This window comes from Pseudophryne corroboree, chromosome 4, assembly GCF_028390025.1.
Source record: "Pseudophryne corroboree isolate aPseCor3 chromosome 4, aPseCor3.hap2, whole genome shotgun sequence".
NCBI classification, from domain to species: Eukaryota; Metazoa; Chordata; class Amphibia; order Anura; family Myobatrachidae; genus Pseudophryne; species Pseudophryne corroboree.
Window position 1 is genome coordinate 548,000,204 of NC_086447.1, and position 18,641 is coordinate 548,018,844.

The window sequence follows — 18,641 nt, forward strand, 5'->3', positions numbered from 1 at the left end:
CATTCCGGGAGTGGACACGACCTCTACCCGGGAAAGTGGTGACTTCATCAGGAAGTCTTCACGCAGTTTTGCAAATTGATGGAAACTGCCTCAGGTGGACTACATGGCGTCCCACCTCAATAAAAAGATAAAAAAAGGTTTTACACTGGGTCAAGGGACTCTCAGGCGATAGCTGTGGTCGCACTAGCAACACCGTGGGTGTTCCAGTCGGTCTATATATTCCCTCCTCTTCCTCTCAGACCCAAGGGCTGAGAATTGTAATAAACGGAGGAGTGTGAACAATATTCTTTGCTCCGGATTGGCCAAGAAGGACTCGGTACCCGGAACTGCAAGAAATGCTCTCAGAGGACCCATTGCCTCTGCCTCTCAGTCAGGACATGTTGCAACAGGGACCCTGTCTGATCCAAGACTTACCGTGGCTGCGTTGGACGGCATGGCGGTTGAACACCGGATCCTAGCGGAAAAGGGCATTCCGGATGCAGTTATTCCTACGCGGATAAAGGCTAGGAAAGACGTGACAGCAAGACTTTTTCACTGTATATGGCGAAAATAGGTTGCTTGGTGTGTGGCCGGGAAGGCCCTACAGAGGAATTCCAGGGGGGTCGATTCCTGCACTTCCTACAGTCAGGAGTGACTATGGGCCTAAAATTAGGATCCATAAAGGCTAAGATTTCGGCCCTATCCCTTTTTTCTCTCAAAAAGAACTGGCTTCACTGCCTGAAGTTCGGACGTTGTTACAGGGGTGCTGCATATTCAGCCCCTTTGTTCCTCCAGTGGCACCTTGGGATCTTAACGTGTGTTGGATTCCTAAAATCCCACTGGTTTGAGCCACTTAAGACCATGGAGCTAAAATATCTCACGTGGAAAGTTGTCATGCTTTTGGCCTTAGCTTGGACTAGGCGTGTGTCAGAATTGGCGGCTTTGTCATGAAAAAGCCCATATCTGATCTTCCATATGGAAAGGGCAGAATGGAGGACTCGTCCCCAATTTCTCCCTAAGGTGCTATCATCGTTTCATTTGAACCAACCTATTGTGGTGCCTGCGGCTACTAGGGACTTGGAGGATTCCAAGTTGCTGGACGTAGTCCGGGCCCTGAAACTTTATGTTTCCAGGACGGCTAGAGTCAGAAAAACTGACTCGCTATTTATCCTGCATGCACCCAACAAGCTGAGTGCTCCTGCTTCAAAGCAGACTATTGCTCGCTGGATCTGTAGCACGATTCAGCTTGCACATTCTGCGGCTGGACTGCCGCATCCTAAATTAGTAAAAGCCCATTCCACGAGGAAGGTGGGCTCTTCTTGGCCGGCTGCCCGAGGGGTCTCGGCTTTACAACTTTGCCGAGCTGCTACTTGGTCGGGTTCAAACACTTTTGCAAAATTCTACAAGTTTGATACCCTGGCTGAGGAGGACCTTGAGTTTGCTCATTCGGTGCTGCAGAGTCATCCGCACTCTCCCGCCCGTTTAGGAGCTTTGGTATAATCCCCATGGTCCTTACGGAGTACCCAGCATCCACTAGGACATCAGAGAAAATAAGAATTTACTCACCGGTAATTCTATTTCTCGTAGTCCGTAGTGGATGCTGGAAGCCCGTCCCAAGTGCGGACTCTCTGCAATACATGTATATAGTTATTGCTTAACTAAAGGGTTATTGTATGAGCCATCTGTTGAGAGAGGCTCAGTTATTGTTCATACTGTTAACTGGGTATAGTTATCACGAGTTGTACGGTGTGATTGGTGTGGCTGGTATGAGTCTTACCCTGGATTCCAAATCCTTTCCTAGTAATGTCAGCTCTTCCGGGCACAGTTTCCCTAACTGAGGTCTGGAGGAGGGGCATAGAGGGAGGAGCCAGTGCACACCAGATATAGTACCTAATCTTTCTTTTAAGAGTGCCCAGTCTCCTGCGGAGCCCGTCTATACCCCATGGTCCTTACGGAGTACCCAGCATCCACTACGGACTACGAGAAATAGACTTACCGGTGAGTAAATTCTTATTTTTCTCCTTACGTCCTAGAGGATGCTGGGGACACTTCAAGAACCATGGGGTTTATACCAAAGCTCAAGAACGGGCGGGAGAGTGCGGATGACTCTGCAGCACCGATTGACCAAACAAGAGGTCTTCCTTAGCCAGGGTATCAAACTTGTAAAACTTTGCAAAAGTGTTTGAACCCGTCCAATTAGCTGCTCGGCAAAGCTGTAAGGCCGAGACCCCCCGGGCAGCCGCCCAGGATGAGCCCACCTTTCTGGTAAAATGTGCCTTCACCGATTTTGGTTACGGCAATCCAGCCGTAGAATGAGCTTGCCGAATCGTATTACAGATCCAGCGTGCAATAGTCTGCTTGGAAGCAGGAGCCCCAATCTTGTTGGGATCATACAGGACAAACAGAGCCTCCGTTTTCCTAATCTTAGCCATTCTGGCTACATAAATTTTCAAAGCTCTGACCACATCTAGAGATTTCGATTCCTCAAAGGCGTCAGTAGCCACTGGCACCACAATAGGTTGGTTCATGTGAAACGATGACACCACTTTAGGCAGAAATTGCTGACGAGTTCTCAACTCTACTCTATCTTCATGGAAGATCAAATAGGGGCTCTTGTGAGACAAAGCCGCCAATTCAGACACCCGCATTGCAGAGGCCAAGGCCAACAGCATGATCACTTTCCAAGTGACGAATTTCAACTCAACCTTACGTAAAGGTTCAAACCAATGAGATTGCAGGAACTGCAACACCACGTTAAAATCCTACGGTGCCACCGGGGCACAAAGGGAGGCTGGATGTGCAGCACGCCTTTCACGAAAGTCTGAACTTCCGGAAGGGAAGCCAATTCTTTTTGAAAGAGTATTGACAAGGTCGAAATTTGTACTTTAATTGAGCCTAACTTTAGGCCCGCATCCACCCATGCTTGCAGAAAATGGAGAAAACGGCCCAGCTGAAATTCTTCCGTAGGAGCCTCCTTGGATTCACACCAAGACACATATTTCCTCCAAATACGGTGATAATGTTTCACCATTACCTCTTTTCTAGCCTGAAGCAGTGTGGGAATTACTTCACCGGGAATACCCTTTAGGGCTAAGATCCTGCGTTCAACCTCCAAGCCGTCAAACGAAGCCGCGGTAAGTCTTGGTACACGCACGGCCCCTGCTGTAACAGATCGTCTCGTAGAGGAAGAGGGCAGGGATCTCCTATGAGTAATTCCTGAAGATCTGGATACCAGGCCCTCCTTGGCCAGTCTGGAACAATGAGGATTGCATGAACCCTTGTTCTACTTATGATCTTTAACACTTTTGGAATGAGTGGAATCGGAGGGAACACATATATCGACTGAAACACCCATGGTGTCACTAGGGCGTCCACTGCTATTGCTTGAGGGTCCCTCGACCTGGAACAATATCTCGGAAGTTTCTTGTTGAGGCGAGACGCCATCATGTCTATTTGAGGAATTCCCCAAAGACTTGTCACTTCTGCAAAGACCTCTTGATGAAGACCCCACTCTCCTGGATGGAGATCGTGTCTGCTGAGGAAGTCTGCTTCCCAGTTGTCCACACCCGGAATGAAGACCGCTGACAGAGCGCTTACATGCCTTTCCGCCCAGCGAAAAACTTTTGTGGCTTCTGCCATTGCCACTCTGCTCTTCGTTCCGCCCTGGCGGTTTACGTATGCCACTGCTGTTACGTTGTCTGACTGAATCAAGACGGGCAGATCGCGAAGAAGATGTTCCGCTTGTAGAAGGCCGTTGTAAATGGCCCTTAAATCCAGAATGTTTATGTGTAGACAAGCTTCCTGGCTTGACCATTTTCCCTGGAAATTTTCCCCCTGTGTGACTGCACCCCAGCCTCGGAGACTCGCATCCGTGGTCACCAGGATCCATTTCTGGATCCCGAATCTGCATCCCTCTAGGAGGTGAGAGCTGTGCAGCCACCACAGGAGTGAGATTCTGGTCTTGGAAGACAGGATTATCTGTCAGTGCATGTGCAGATGGGATCCGGACCATTTGTCCAACAGGTCCCACTGAAATACTCTGGCATGGAATCTGCCAAACTGAATGGCCTTGTAGGCTGCCACCATCTTCCCTAGCAACCGAGTGCATTGATGAATCAACACTTGCCGGCTTCAGAATCTGTTTGACCAGGTTCTGAATTTCCAGAGCCTTTTCCACTGGAAGAAAAACTCTCTGTAATTCCGTGTCCATAATCATACCCAAGAACGACAGCCTTGTCATCGGAACCAGCTGTGATTTTGGCAAGTTTAGGAGCCAACCATGTTGTTGCAGAATTGTCAGGGAGAGCGTCATGCTCTGCAGTAATTGCTCCTTGGACCTCACTTTTATCAGGAGATCGTCCAAGTACGGGATAATTGTGACTCATTGCTTGCGCAGGAGAACCATCATTTCCGCCATAACTTTGGTGAAAACCCTCAGAGCCGTGGACAGACCAAACAGCAACGTCTGAAATTGGTAATGACAATCCTGAACGGCAAACCTCAGGTAAGCCTGATGTGGAGATTATATGGGGACGTGTAAGTAGGCATCCTGTATGTCGACCGACACCATAAAATCCCCTTCCTCCAGACTGGAGATCACTGCTCGGAGAGATTCCATCTTGAATTTGATTTTTTTTAAGATAGAAATTTAGGGATTTTAAGTTCAGAATAGGTCTGACCGAACCGTCCGGCTCCGGGACCACGAACAGGCTCGAATAAAAGCCTTCTCCCTGTTGTGACGGGGGCACCGTGACAATGACTTGATTTTGACATAGCTTTTGTATAGCACCGCATACCACCTCCCTGTCCGGAAGAGAAACTGGTAAAGCTGATTTGAAAAATCGTCGAGGGGGCACGTCTTGAAATTCCAGCTTGTACCCTTGGGACACTATTTCTAATACCCATGGGTCTAGGTCCGAACGAACCCAGAAATGACTGAAGAGTTGGAGATGTGCCCCCACTTGTGCGGACTCCCGCAGAGGAGTCCCAGCGTCATGCAGTGTATTTGGTAGAAGCCGGAGAGGACTTCTGCTCTTGGGTACTTTCCCTTTCCTCTTCCTCTGGAAGCAAGGAAGGAAGACCCTCATCCTCCTTTGTATTTATTGGGCCGAAAGGACTGCATCTGATAGTGGTGCATTCTCTTTTGTTGTGCAGGAACATAAGGTAAAAAGGATGACTTACCCACGGTAGCCGTAGATACAAGGTCAGCGAGGCCGTCACCAAACAAGACACCACCTTTATACGGCAGAGACTCCATAGCCTTCTTAGAGTCAGCATCAGCATTCCATTGATGAATCCACAATGCTCTCCTAACTGAGACTGCCATAGCATTGGCCCTTGATCCCAAAAGCCCAATGTCCCTCGCAGCTTCCTTAATGTAGGCTGTAGCATCCCTGATATGACCCAGTGTCAAAAGAATGCTATCCCTATCCAGGGTATCTAACTCAGATGACAAGTTATCTGCCCACTTTTCAATAGCGCTACTCACCCACGCCGAAGCAACGGCAGGTCTGAGTAGCGTTCCCGTAGTGACATAAATGGATTTCAATGTATTTTCCTGCTTATGATCCGCAGGTTCCTTTAGGGCTGCCGTGTCAGGAGACGGAAGCGCTACCTTTTTGGACAGCCGTGATAGAGCTTTGTCCACATTGGGGGATGACTCCCACTTTTCCCTATCCCCAGAGGGGAACGGATATGCCACCGAAATTCTCTTGGGAATCTGAAACTTCTTGTCAGGATTTTCCCAAACCTTTTCAAAAAGAGCGTTCAGTTCATGAGAGGGAGGGAACGTTACCTCAGGTTTCTTTCCTTTAAACATACTGACCCTTGTATCAGGAACAGCAGGGTCCTCCGTGATATGTAACACGTCTTTTATCACCACAATCATGTACTGAATGCTTTTAGCCAGTTTTGGATTTAATCTGACATCACTATAGTCGACACTGGAGTCAGAGTCCGTGTCGGTATCTGTATCTGCTATCTGGTTAAAAGAACGCTTTTGTGACCCCGAGGGGGTCTGAACTTGTGACAACACATCCTCCACGGATTTCTTCCATGCCTTGGTCTGAGACTCAGTCGTATATAATCTCTTATTTAATAGAGCCACATGCACATTCAAAGCACTCAAAACATTTACCCAATCAGGCGTCGGCGGTGCCGACAGGGTCACTCCCACAGTCGTTTCTTTCCCTAATCCAGTCTCTTCCTGGGAAGAGCACTCTGCCTCAGACATGCCGACACACGTGTACCGACACCACAAACACACTGGGCATATATGGGACAGACCCACAGTAAAGCCTGTCAGAGAAACAAAGAGGGAGTGTGCCAGCTCACAACCCAGCATCTATCCCGGTTCTGAAACTTTTTTATATAATGCCTCAGACCTGTAGCGCTTTTATATCATAAATCCAGCACCAAATTAACTGTGCCCCCCCCCCCCCGTTTTGCACCCTGTTACTTGATACAGCAGTGTTGAGGAAGGAACAGCGTCTCTGCAGCTCTGTGAAGAGAAAATGGCGCTGATGAGAGCTGTGAGGGCTAAGCCACGCCCCCTTAATGGCACGCTTCAGCCCCGCTATTTTTTATTTACACTGGCGGGGGTCCGGATTCAGTGCCTAGGCACTTAAATACCACATAGCCAGTCTTAACATGAGGATTTTATGCTGCCCAGGGCGCCCCCCGCGCCCTGCACCCTGTAGTGCCGCTGTGTGTGTGTGGGAGCATGGCGCGCAGCGCGGCCGCTGTGCGTTACCTCAAAGCCGTCACTGAAGTCTTCTGATCTTCTACTCACCCGACTTCTGACTTCTGGCTCTGTAAGGGAGGTGACGGCGGGCTCCGGGAACGAGCATCCAGGCGTACCTAGCGTTCAGACCCTCAGGAGCTAATGGTGTCCTGTAGCCTAAGAAACAGAGCCTTGAAACTCACAGAAGTAGGTCTGCTTCTCTCCTCCCTCAGTCCCACGATGCAGGGAGCCTGTTGCCAGCAGGTCTCCCTGAAAATAATAAACCTAACAAAAAAGTCTTTTTTTCAGAGAAACTCAGGAGAGCTCCTCAGTGTGCATCCAGTCTCACTGGGCACAGATTCTAAACTGGAGTCTGGAGGAGGGGCATAGAGGGAGGAGCCAGTTCACACCCCTTTTAAAGTTTTAAAGTGCCCATGTCTCCTGCGGATCCCGTCTATACCCCCTGGTTCTTGAAGTGTCCCCAGCATCCTCTAGGACGTAAGGAGAAAAGGGCAACTCTTCCATAGGTTCAGGAGACGTTCCTTGAACAACCGGAAGTCTCACGCAATTTCCGGGAGAGTAGGCAAGTATGCATCGCCATTGATAAAGAAACAACAAAAATGTATTAAAAGTGTAAAGTGCCGTGTGTAGGGCTATAGCTGAGCGAAAAAATGCACCCCGTGACGCCCTGCCCCTGAACATACGTATGATGTCATGACATCACAGCAAGGGGACTTGCTGCTTGACCAGGACAAGGTTGAGCGTCCTAAGGACGCTCTCGGTGGCCCTGCTGTGGCTTGCGCCTGGGACCAGGAAGAAACTGAGCGCCAGGTACATGCTCAGAATGCAGGTAGTGGTTATCTAGACTGCAGGGTGCCGATCTGAGCAGACCTGGTCACCCATTTCTAGATACGTATCTGTCTGTGTGCAGCCGACTGCTTATAATGGTTGAAGTATATCTTTCTGCATTTCTAGATGAGAATTTAATTATGAAGTTATTGTCATTTTATTATTCTTGATGGGGAATGGGGTAGATGGGTGATGTTTTTCTTCATTTTTTATAAATACAGATTTATATAATAAGATGGATGAGATCATGATGAGATTCAGCTGTTATCATTCATTAAAAAAACTGCTTCATACCGATATTTTCTGAGACTTGTTGGGGAGGGGGGATGATCCTGCCTGCCCTAGCAGGTTTACCGAAGCCCACACTTATGAACTGCTACTGCTGCGTAATTGTGAGCCTTTTGACCTATGCTATTACGGTGTGGTATGGGAATTTCATGTGTTCCAACCATGGCTCTTTAGACAGAGTAGTTAAAGCTGCTGAGAGAATTATTGGCCAATGCCTGACTAAGATGGAGGGTTTTTTTTGCTAGGAGGATTATAGCAAAGGCTAATAAACTCACCTCTGATCCTAGTCATCCATGCTTTTCTCCTTGTTGCTTTCCAAGAAATTTTACAGGTGTCTAGGATGCCCCACCAGTGGTTGCGGAACAGTTTTTTTCCTTCTGTTGTTGTTAGTTTACATTTTTAACATTGTTGTATTTTAAATATTTCTGGAGTTTTGAGTGTATTGCTTTGTAACTTCACTTATGCAGTATGTACAGGGGTGTCAAGAAGTCTCTATACTGTAGATAGAGAAAATTCCACACATGGAAGATTAACACTGTTTAACAAAATACTGTATAACTTTATTAACGAATTATACTCTATATGGTTGAATATGGATGTGTTTCTCCCATTCATGGTGAACTCATGTTGCTTCAGTTGTTTCAAATCTTTTCCTGTTACACCATGGTTTTCATGTGTCCCCAGAGGTAAAAATAGGGGTCAGTTCATGAAGCAGTGAAAAGTGTGGAGAAGTGAGCCAATGGAAAAGTTGCCCCTGGCAACCAATCAGGGTTGAGGTAACATTTATGAAATGCATTCTAAAAATGAATAGACCCCTTGTCGGCTGAGATCTGACTACTTTGGCGGCCACTTCATAAGACCACGGCGACCATTTCACGAACCTGGAAACTGCTGATCCAACTATCACCACAGCAAATACCATAATCAGATGGTTCCCTTTCTTGCTGAAACTATGGAGGAAATTCAACATTCTCTTAAAGGAGGAATGGCAAGATTATGTCTTGCAGCTTGTTCACTTATATTTCATGATTGAGATTTGTCCATTATCCAAAGTCCATTGAAACCTTGTCACAGTTATTTATTTGACAAATTCAATCTTACAGAATATTTGAGTTTTGTGAATAAAGTTACATTTGTTAAAAAGTGGTAATTTTCCCTATAAATGGCATTTCCCGAGGTACTGAGACTTTTGGAACACCCTGAACAGTAGCTTTTTTTTGTTGTAAATTGTTAATTGAGGTTGGGATAGATTCTTTAAATGTTTATAATATTGGTAGGTAGGTGACCAATGATACTTACAACCCATGGACTTATTTACTTAATTTTTTATTACAAAATAATCAGTGTCTCCCCTCTGTGTTACCTCTGTCTCCCACTCCCCTTTAGTTTGTGAACTGTTAGTAGGAGGGCTCTCTTCCCTTATGTGCTTTTTTCCCCTCACATAGATATACCATTGGGATGTAGTTAATATCCCAGCGGTCGGGATCCCGTCGACAGAATACTGAAGTCGGGATCCCGAACGCCGAGAATGCCAAGAGCCGCGCCAGGGATATTCCTACTTGTGGGTGTCTACGACACCCATAGAATGGGAATAGAATCTGTGGTGAGTGCAGTGAGACATAGTTGCGCTATCCCCCCTTGCTAGCATTCTGGCGGCCGGGATTCCGGTGTCGTTATTATGAACGTCGGGATCCCAGCCGCCGGCATTCCATACCCAACCCATACCATCATCTCCTTCCAACTCTTTAACAACAACACCAATCCTTTGGGTTCTGCTGCCCTGCTGCTTTATTGGGTACTATGACCGCTGCTACAAGGTAAACCTTGTTTAGGTTTATTTTTTCAAGTTTTGTTGACACTGCTTCTATTTATGTGCTCTGCAAGGTGCTGCAGACTCTTTGTTGTGCCATATACATAAAGAATAATAATAATAATAATTTACAAGGGGTAGAGAAGAAACAAATATGAAAACTGAAGGGGTACTTAAATAGAACCACCGTTAACTGGTTATTGCATATTACTAAACATAATGCATGTCAAACAAAGAACCTAAATGAAATGCTATATTAGCAATTATATCCAGAGCTGTAGAGAGCTGCCATGGGTGTGGCCAATCTGGTGGAAGTATTGGCACAACCCCTATTTAAAAAGTGCTATAAAATAGTATATGCACCAGAGGCAGCACAGGGCGGATTTGGCAGTCACACAGCGGTACACCTGTACCACTCAGCCGCTGCTGCGGCCTGTGACCACAGGGTGGTTGGGAGAAGGGGACGTGAGGGCAGAGGGCAAATAATTTAAGGGGCATGAATCAGGATTTTATTTTTCTTGTGGTGGTCAATTTTTGGGCGTGCAGGTGACAAAACTTGGGTATAAGGTAGTCTTTTCCTTCAATGCCACGCCACTTGCAGTGAGGCCACAATGCTTGCAGTGCAGTCACACACCCTTTTTGGTGCGCGCAAGAAACTTTTTTGGCTTATGGGAGAAAAATTTCTAGTCACGCCACTCAGGGGTATAAGTTCATCCAAGTCGCCCGGAGGCAAGTTGGAGTTTGGTGTACCCCTCCCCAAACATACACGACTTACAGAGTTACTGTATATAGATAGCACTCTCAACCAGTCTACAGGGATTGAAGCCCACAGTGAATTAGCAGGGCTCCTGCTGCGCTGTGATTCAGCCATCTGCAGTGTGCAGAATTAGCATTCACCAGCGGGTCCCATTTCGCAGTACAGTAGTAGCGGCGGGTGCACTAATCATCCAGTCCCCTATTGCAGGTATTAGCATGGCTCCTGCAGTAGCAGTGGGTGTGCAGCAGAGCTCCATTGGAAGAGCAGCGGTCACACTTCCCACTGGGAACCACACAGGTGCAGCTGTACGTGCAGGTGCCCCATCAGGGCTTGGAGCCCGGAGGCAGGTGTCTCCATTGCCTCTGAGAGTTACGCCCCTGATGCCACTGAGTACCAGTCCCCCCCCTCACAAACAATGCTTATCTCACGAAGGGCGTGATGTACCAACCTGTTTGTCACGTCTGGCAGGGTTTGAGGATCCGGCAGCTGAGATTTGCCCGAGGAGGTAGCAGGCTATGAATGAACCAGATGAGGGGGCTGGATATAGTTCCTTCGCATGGGACACGGAGCAATGAAGAACGTAGGCGGGGTTTGAGAGTCAATGGAAAGTATTTATTATGTACAGGGCTGAGGTAGGGAACGGAGGCTGAAGCACAATGGTTAAAGACGTGGTTGGAGGTGAAGAACTGCGGACTGTGATTTGAAAGACGAGACTGTAGATGATGAACTGTGGAACTGTGGATGGTAGTTGAAAACGTGGCTGGAGACAAGGACTGTGGACTGTGGTAAACGTGGCTTGAAGATAATAATCTGCAGGCTGTGGTCAGTGGTACAAAGGCGTGGCTGGTGAAGGAGATCTGTGGAGTGTGGCTTGAAAGACTAGGCAGAAGACCCGGGGCCAACTGTGCCCAAAGAGTCTTACTGGACCGGGTTTTCCAGGAGCGCTTCCACAGGCAGTAGCAGGCAAGAAACGGCAGGGCTGCAGCAGCAACAGAGAACCGACCAAGCAGGATCAGGAGGAACCAAGATACAGCAGGAATCCTGGGAGCACAGGCTAAAGCACCTACAACAGGGTTGTAACTTGAAGCACTGGCATCCCTGTCCTAAACCAGCCCCCTTTTATAGGGAGAGCTTCCCCTGGATTGGCTGGAAGAAACAGGAAACAGGAACTATGCTTAAAACTTGGTCTCCAACATGGCGGCGCCCAGTAATGCAGACCTTTTTGCAAAGCCACATTGCTCACTGCCCCTGGTCTCCAAGCAACGGTTCAGCAAGAGCGACACGCTGTAGCGGCGTCCCGCCGACACGAGCGGATCCCCTCACCTCTGCTACTGCTGCCCACGGATCCGGCGCAGCAGCCCACCTCCGCCGCTGCACGCACAACGCTAAGGAAGCCAGCCCCGCGGCCCCAGCGTACCGGTAAGACTCCGGACGCTGACAGTACCCCCCCTTTTGCGGGTGGACTCCGGACACCTATGTGGTTTAGTTGGAAACTTGGCATGAAATGTCCGAAGAAGTCTTGGAGCATGGACATCCTCTGCATCTACCCAAGATCTCTCCTCTGGCCCATACCCTTTCCAATCAACAAGGTACTGGATGCGACCATAACGTCTGCGAGAATCGAGGATCTTGTGAATCTCAAATTCATCTCCATGTGCTTATTGGATCTTGGGTGATTTAGGCAGAGCGGCTCTGAACCGATTAAGTACCAGTGGTTTTAAGAGAGAAATATGAAATGCATTAGGAATTCTTAACTGCGGAGGTAATTTCACTTTGTAAGCCACAGGATTCAACACTCTTTCGATTGGGTAGGGCCCAATAAACCTGGGAGCAAACTTCTTAGTAGGAACCTTCAATCTTAGGTTACGTGTGGAAACCCAAACCCGATCTCCCACTTTAAGACTTGGTACCGCTTTTCGCTTTAGATCTGCGTAGGTCTTATACTTCTTGGATGTCTTGAGCAAGGCCTTGTGAATTTGTTTCCAGATTTCAGTAAATTGTCTAAGTGTTGACTCTGCGGCAGGAACCTCGAGTGTAGGCAGAAGTTGGAAGTCAGGAACTTTCGGATGATAACCATAATTAATGAAAAATGGAGAAGATTTTGTGGCAGAGTGATAAAGATTGTTATGGGCAAATTCTGCAAATGGGAGGAAGTCCAGCCAGTCGTCCTGAGAGGTGGACATGAATAAACGCAGAAATGTCTCCAGGTCCTGGTTCACTCTTTCTGTTTGACCATCCGTTTGAGGATGATATCCAGGGGAGAAATTCAATTTCACGCCAAGAGCAGAACATAGGGATCTCCAAAACTTGGCCACAAACTGGGGACCTCTATCAGATACGATCTCCTGGGGTAGACCATGGAGTCGAAAGATCTCTGCTATAAACAATTTTGCCAACTGGGATGCAGATGGAAGATTAACCAGAGGAACAAAGTGTGCCATTTTAGAGAATCGGTCAACTATGACCCATACGGTGTTCCGCCCACCAGACATAGGTCTGTAATAAAGTCCATAGAAATATGCGTCCATGGTCTTAGTGGTACCACAAAGGATGGAGTAACCCGGCTGGTGGACCTTTGGGACTTTTATGCTGGGCACATTTTGGACAGGCAGCTACGAATTCCTGAACGTCAGTCCTGAGATGAGGCCACCAGTAGGAGCGTTGAATGAATTTAAGTGTCTTATGACCGCCCGCATGGCCCATGAAGGAGGAGGAGTGAGCCCATGTAAGAAGTTTTTTGCGAAGATTTGGTGCAACGAAGATCTTCCCTGGAGGAGGAAGTGGAGAGGCATTAGTTGCAGAAAAAGAGGTGGATTCCAGGATAAATTGCTCTTTTGAACGGTCAGAGGGTTCTTCTGAACTTAGGGAGCAAGATAATGCATCTGCCTTTTTGTTGAGGGAACCTGGTCTGTAACTGAGTTTAAAATTAAAACGGGTAAAGAAGAGTGCCCATCTTGCTTGGCGTGGGTTCAGACATCGGGCTGACTGTAGATACAGGAGGTTCTTGTGATCCGTGGTCACCGAAATTGGATGCTGAGCTCCCTCCAACAAATACCTCCACTCCTCAAAGGCCAACTTAATTGCCAGTAATTCCTGTTCCCCAATAGCGTAATTCTGTTCAGCGGGGGAGAATCTTCGCGAGAAGAATGCACAAGGATGGACCTTCTTGTCCTCGAAAAGCTGGGATAATACTGCTCCTACTCCTACAGTAGAGGCATCAACCTACACCAAGAACGGACGGCTAAAATCGGTTTGTCGAAGAACTGGAGCAGTCGTGAAGGCCTCCTTTAAAGATGAAAAAGCTTCCAAAGCCTCTGGAGGCCACTTGGCAGGATCAGCTCCCTTCCTAGTTAATGCGGTTATAGGAGCTGTGACAGAAGAATAATTTTGAGTGAATCTTCGGTAGAAGTTAGCAAACCCCAGGAAACGTTGAATTCCTTTAAGGGTAGCTGGAAGTGCCCAATCCTGAATCGCCTGGACTTTAGCGGGGTCCATCTGTAACCTCTTCCCCGAAAGAATGTAACCGAGGAATGGAATCATGGGTACTTCAGAGGTGCACTTCTCTAACTTACAGAATAACTGATTCCTTCGTAAACGAGTTAACACTTCTTTGACTTGTTCCCGGTGGGTCTTCAGATCCCTAGAAAAAATGAGGATGTCATCCAGATACACTACCAAGCAGTCATAGAGGAGATCTCTGAAGATTTCGTTAACGAACTCTTGAAAGACAGCTGGGGCGTTGCATAGGCCAAAAGGCATTACCAGGTATTCGTAATGGCCATCGCGGGTATTAAATGCCGTCTTCCATTCGTCCCCTGGGCGAATACGTATAAGATTGTAGGCCCCCCGTAAGTCCAACTTAGTAAATACAGTAGCTCCTTTAACATGGTCGAACAGTTCTGGAATCAGAGGTAACGGATAACTGTTCTTAATTGTTATGTCATTGAGACCTCTATAGTCAATACAGGGCCGCAACCCCCCATCCTTCTTTTTGACGAAGAAAAACCCCGCTCCGGCCGGAGATGTAGAAGACCTGATGAACCCTTTCTCCAAGTTCTCCCGTATATACTCCGACATGGCCTGTGTCTCGGGAAGTGAGAGAGGGTAAATTCGACCTCGGGGAGGAATCTTACTGGCTAGCTCAATGGGACAATCCCAAGTACGATGCGGAGGCAAGGTGTCTGCCCCATGCTTACTGAAAACATCTTGAAAAGATTCGTACTCCACAGGAAGGCTGGAAGGGTTGGAAGAACAGAGAGGTCTAACTGAAGGTAAACAGTTCTGAAAGCAGTCTTGTCCCCAAGAGAGAACATCCATAGTTTGCCAATCTATGTGGGGATTGTGTCTGATTAACCATGGAAACCCTAGGATTAGTTCATGAGAGGCTTTAGGAATTACAAGGAAAGAGATTTTTTCTGAATGGAGAACTCCGACCTTCATCTTGAGAGGAATAGTACGAAAGGATATAATACCCTCTGGGATATAACTTCCATCCACTGCGGTAACAGAAATGGTATGATCCAAAGGAACCGTTTGTATTCCAGATCGTTTGACCAGAGCTGACGTAATGAAGCTTTCGGCGGCTCCGGAGTCGAGTAGTGCAGGGATGAGAAGAGAAGAAGAAGGGAGCTCCAATTGGGTTAACAGGACAGACTCTTTCTTGGTATGTAATTCTAAGAATTTTCCTAGCTTGACCTCTCCAGCACAAACTAGGAGCGGGCGTTTCCCGGACGTAGACTGCAAGTTTTAACAAAGTGATCAGATGCACCACAATACAGGCAGAGGTTCCCTTGTCGCCATCTCTGACGTTCTTCATTGGAGAGATGGTTGCGATTAATCTGCATGGGTTCTTCCACAGTTGGTGATGATGGTGTTGGTGGAAGAACAACTCTAGGCTTAGGGCGATCTGACCGCAACCTCTCCATACAGCGTTCTCTGTACCTCAGATTTAACTTATTGCATAAAGAAATTAGTTTATCCAACTTATCAGGTACGTCCTGAGTTGCGAGGTCATCTTTGATTTTTTCGGAGAGACCGCTCCAGAAAGCTGCAATGAGAGCCTCCTCGTTCCAGTTCAGTTCTGAGGAAAGGGTGCGAAACTGGATCACGTACTGACTGACCGTACGCGTGCCCTGATGCAGGCGCAGGATCTCCAATGAGGCGGCAGAAGTCCTGCCCGGTTCGTCGAAGATTTTTCGAAAGGTGGCCATGAATTCTGGATAGTTAGATAAGATGGGATCCATCCTCTCCCACAAAGGTGAAGCCCATTCCAACGCTTGCCCGGTAAATAAAGAAATTATATAGGCTACTTTGGTTCGTGCTGATGGGAAGTTGGCCGACTGTAGTTCGAACTGGATTTCGCACTGGTTAAGAAACCCGCGGCATTGTTTTGGATTCCCATCAAATTTACTGGGAGGTGGCAAATGCAAACGTGGAAGTGGTACTGGTACAGGAGGAAGCAGGACTGGAGGTGCCAATGTGGGAGCAGCTGTAGATACTTGAGGGGCCGTCATGGCAACACAGAGAGAATCGAGACGTTCGAACATACTCTGCATGAACTGCACGATTTGAGATTGTGTGGCCTCCTGCTTACTTAAGCGAGACCAGATATCTGCAGTTGAATCCCCTCCTGAGGCCTGATCACCCGTCGAATCCATTGGGCCAGTGCTTACTGTCACGTCTGGCAGGGTTTGAGGATCCGGCAGCTGAGATTTGCCCGAGGAGGTAGCAGGCTATGAATGAGCCAGATGAGGGGGCTGGATATAGTTCCTTTGCATGGGACACGGAGCAATGAAGAACGTAGGCGTAGTTTGAAAGTCAATGGAAAGTATTTATTATGTACAGGGCTGAGGTAGGGAACTGAGGCTGAAGCACAATGGTTAAAGACGTGGCTGGAAGTGAAGAACTGCGGACTGTGATTTGAAAGACGAGACTGTAGATGATGAACTGTGGAACTGTGGATGGTAGTTGAAAACGTGGCTGGAGACAAGGACTGTGGACTGTGGTAAACGAGGCTTGAAGATAATAATCTGCAGGCTGTGGTCAGTGGTACAAAGGCGTGGCTGGTGAAGGAGATCTGTGAAGTGTGGCTTGAAAGACGAGGCAGAAGACCTGGGGCCGACTGTGCCCAAAGAGTCTTACTGGACCGGGTTTTCCAGGAGCGCTACCATAGGCAGTAGCAGGCAAGAAACGGCAGGGCTGCAGCAGCAACAGAGAACCGACCAAGCAGGATCAGGAGGAACCAAGATACAGCAGGAATCCTGGGAGCACAGGCTAAAGCACCTACAACAGGGTTGTAACTTGAAGCACTGGCATCCCTGTCCTAAACCAGCCCCCTTTTATAGGGAGAGCTTCCCCTGGATTGGCTGGAAGAAACAGGAAACAGGAACTATGCTTAAAACTTGGTCTTTAACATGGCGGCACCCAGTAATGCAGACCTTTTTGCAAAGCCACATTGCTCACTGCCCCTGGTCTCCAAGCAACGGTTCAGCAAGAGCGACACACTGTAGCGGCGTCCCGCCGCCACGAGCAGACCCCCTCACCTCTGCTACTGCTGCCCACGGATCCGGCACAGCAGCCCACCTCCGCCACTGCCCGCACAACGCCAAGGAAGCCAGCCCCGCGGCCCCAGCGTACCGGTAAGACTCCGGACGCTGACACTGTTGCGGTACATCCCGCAACAGTTCGCGCCAACACTAATCGTATATGTACTGTCATCCTGCCCTGACAGTTCGTAAGAGAGCCTATTGGGTTTTGCTGCAATACAGTGCCATGTAGAAGCAGTAGTAGATTCATAGGAGAAAGCACATGGACCAACATTTCAGAGACAATGGACCTTATTCAGGTTGGATTGCTAATCTTGTGAGAAAAATCGCCCATTGCAAAAATTGTGAACGCATCACAATGCGCCATGTGATTGCATAACCATATGCAAATACCGGAACATCGAAAAAAAATTCCATCTGCGCCAGGCAAGGTCGTCCATAGTTCGACATACGCAAGAGGCTAGAAGTGGTCAACACTGTTGCATTGAAGCACAATGTGTTTGCAGAAATAATTGCTAATCGCGGTTGCGCATGTGCAGTCGTTTGAAAATTGGCCAGATTGTGAATATTAAATTCTGTGATCCAACCCGATAAAGGTCCCATATTAGCAACAGAATCAACAACAATTGCAAAGGTCAAAATATTTCTACCTTTTGGCTACCTTTTACAATACTGTTTTTTCTTTAGTTGTAATTCTATTATGCTAACTGCATAACATCCATTCTTTCTTTTCATTTATCTATTCCGAAAATGTGATATTAACCCCTTTAGATATTTTGCCATGCAACTAGTGGAAACTTTTAAAACATCGGTTTTCTTTTTTTCTAACTTAAAAAATAGCTGTACTTGTGGAAACTGTGATGTATGTTAGCCAATCAGCTCTTAAAAGCTATTTATGTTATTAAAGGCTTTACTCTAAACTATCACCAATTTTGCAAAGATTTAATAAAATTGTGCTTTGGTTTCCGTAAGCAGGAATACCTGGCATGAAGGCTTGGTGTAGATTAGTTTATGCAGCTGCTGCTATGTGTAATTAGCATGACCGAAAAATACATTGGTACTATTTTAAGAGGTGAATACAACTACAACTACAGACAAATACATATTGGGGGTCATTCCGAGTTGTTCGCTCGCAAGCTGCTTTTAGCAGCTTTGCACACGCTAAGCCGCCGCCTACTGGGAGTGAATCTTAGCTTATCAAAATTGCGAACGAAAGATTAGCAGAATTGCGAATAGACACTCCTTAGCAGTTTCTGAGTAGCTCCACACTTACTCGGCATCTGCGATCAGTTCAGTCAGTTTCGTTCCTGGTTTGACGTCACAAACACACCCAGCGTTCGCCCAGACACTCCTCCGTTTCTCCAGCCACTCCCGCGTTTTTTCCAGAAACGGTAGCGTTTTTTCGCACACACCCATAAAACGGCCTGTTTCCGCCCAGAAACACCCACTTCCTGTCAATCACATTACGATCACCAGAACGAAGAAAAAACCTCGTAATGCCGTGAGTAAAATACCTAACTGCATAGCAAATTTACTTGGCGCAGTCGCACTGCGGACATTGCGCATGCGCATTAGCGACTAATCGCTCCGTTGCGAGAAAAAAATAACGAGCGAACAACTCGGAATGACGCCCATTATTGTATTTAAAAAGAAAATGTAAATAACAATCCCCTTTATTTTCCATGAATAATA